General features: G+C 39.0%; 1 non-coding gene across 1 annotated transcript; it reads right to left on the minus strand.

The window, feature by feature from the left end:
• Positions 1-1,477: 1,477 nt before the first annotated feature.
• Positions 1,478-1,584, minus strand: LOC122067442. Its single transcript, XR_006136735.1, has one exon. It is a non-coding gene; the product is annotated as a small nucleolar RNA R71 (small nucleolar RNA).
• Between the last annotated feature and the right edge of the window lie 1,096 nt (positions 1,585-2,680).

The raw sequence follows: 2,680 nt of genomic DNA on the forward strand, positions 1-2,680 counted from the left end.
TCCCCCCTCTCATTCCCTCTTCTGACTACCCTTTCTTTCTTAATTTAGGATTTTTATTTTCAGTCGTTACATTATTGTTATCCCTCTCCCCCAAGGTTCATGGCTAGTGTATGTGTTGGCTTTGCCCCCTCCTAGCCATAGAACCATCAATTTATTGTTTTAATTTTAATTGTCTCCCTTTCCCTAAAGCCAAGTAGAGTAACCCTTGTAAGAGTGACTCTCTGGTCAAGTAGGAAAGCTCATATTATGATGCATTCCTCGGGCTAAGTAGAGAAACCTACTTGTGAGTCTCTCTCTAGCTTTCTTCCCTTTCTTTTACTTTATTTTTATTTCAGCATTTTTTTTCCTTTATTTTTAATTGCGTGGGTTGTTTATTTTCACTTATTTATTTATTTAATTTTAATTACATGGCTTGTGTTTTTAAATTCTTAGATGACGAATGGTTAGGATGTTATTTTAGATACATATGTTTAGGACGGTAGTTAGAATTAGATCACAACCATTAATAGGTTCACTTTCGCATTATCAAAAGAAAAAAAAAATAAAGTGGCTGCTCTCCCTGAGTTCGACCCGTAGCTACACTGATCCGTACGCTTACGGTTACATTTAAAATCTCAAATAAGTTTTTGGCGCCGTTGCCGGGGAGACAGTTCCATGTTATTTTTCGCTTTCTTTTAGTAAATCGGAGTGTTTTTTTTGTTTTGTTTTGTTTTTCCTTTTCTTTTATTGAATTCCTGAGAAGAATAAATTGCAATAATAGTTGTATCGGTGGAGGTCGCCATGCCTCACAGTATGATAAAGACAGGTTTCGCCCTGTAGCAGTACCTCAGGAATTGACCTGAGCAACCCCGGATCCCTGCCGGTAAGCTCCCAAAAAGCCAAAAAAAAAATCAAAAAAATCAAAAAAATCAAAAAATCATTAAAAAAAAAAAGTTTTGCTATCCATTCTTTTGTGCTTGTCTTACTTTAGTTGTGGGTAGTTTTCTATTGCATGAGTGTTAAGTGGGTACGTAATACTAAGAATCGGTTAGAAAGAAGAGATCCAACAAGTAGTGACCCTATACGTTTGCTTTCTTTAAAACCCTTCAATATGGGAGACCAACAGCAAAACCCTTCACCTAAATCTCTGAAAGATAGGTTCTACCCTGCTAGAACAGCCCAACCTTCCTGCATAGTTCTACCACAAGCCCAGGGCAATAATTTTGAACTCAAATCTCAATACATCACTATGTTGCCCCACTTCCATGGGTTAACCTCTGAGGATGCATACCTATTTCTAAGGAAATTTGAAGAGGTATGTGTTCTAATTAAGATCCAACAGCTTTCTGATGATGCTGTTAAGCTTAGGTTTATCACTTTTGCATTGAAAGACCAAGCTAAGAAGTGGTTGTATGGATTACCCACAAATTCCATAACCTCATGGGAACAGTTCACAATTGTCTTCCTTAAGAAGTTTTTCCCAACTCACAAGACCAATAATCTTAGAAGTGATATCTTTCAGTTTAGGCAAAAGCCTAGTGAGTCATTTTCCAAACTTATGGAGAGATTCAAGGATCTACTCCAAGAATGCCCTCACCATGGCCTAGACCTATGGCATTTATGTCAAATAATTTATGAAGGTATTGATTACTCAACTAAACAAATGATAGAGTCTATGTGCCCTGAGGAATTCACATCCTTTACAGATGAAGGAAAGGCATGGGAATTCTTACTTGACTTAGCTGACAAAACCCATGAGTGGGAATCAACCCAAGAGAGTGAAAGAACCATAGGAGGAAAAGGATATTTTGTGGATGGGATAGTAGCCAAGGAAGCCCATTTGGATAGCCTAATCAAGAGGATTGAGGCTATTGTTCATAGAGAGCCATCATCAGTCAATTTGGTTAAGATTTGTGCTTGTTGCCAATCCCCTGGACATGTCATAGAAGAATGCCCCAACACCTATGGGGGCACTTCTAATGATAGTGTTAATGTCTTATACCAGAATAATCCATATAGTAACACCTACAATCTAGGATGGAGAAATCACCTAAATTTCTCTTGGAATCAGGGCAACCAAGCAGGACCTTCCAATTTCTATAATCAAGGTCAACCTGGACCCCAAAGGCCTCCCTTTGCACAACAATCTTTTTCTCAAAATACTTTTCCTAGGTCAAATGTAGGACCTCAGGCGAGTTTTCCTAGGGCCCCTTTCCTATCATCTTATCAGCAACCCCCTGGGTTTACTAACACGGGAGAGGCAAGTAGAATTAGTGACTTGAAAAAAAATATGGCCCTCCTCATGACAAGCCATCAAAATCTTACGAGAGAACTTACCCAAGTTGTCTCAATTATGCGTGAGAGGGAGAAGGAAACTTTACCCAGTCAACCAGAGCCTAACCCTAGGCATCATCAACCTGTTAGTTCACAAGGACCAACTAATGCACCACTGAATATAGTACAAGGTCAGACCCAACAAGGGCCCTCTAACCAATGTAATGTTGTTTATGCCCTTAGGAGTGGTAGAGAGTACCTACAGAGCGTTCCTAAATCTTCCCCATCTATTACTCCTGTTAACTCTTCTTCAATTGAGAACACAAGTGTGTCTCTTGTTCCAGGTTCGTTTGATGAACCTAAAGATTTTTCTGAAGCTAAAGATGATTTGGGTGAGGAAACCAAAAATGATTCTTTTGAACAGGGA

Source organism: Macadamia integrifolia, unplaced genomic scaffold (assembly GCF_013358625.1).
Source record: "Macadamia integrifolia cultivar HAES 741 unplaced genomic scaffold, SCU_Mint_v3 scaffold2908, whole genome shotgun sequence".
Classification (NCBI taxonomy): domain Eukaryota; kingdom Viridiplantae; phylum Streptophyta; class Magnoliopsida; order Proteales; family Proteaceae; genus Macadamia; species Macadamia integrifolia.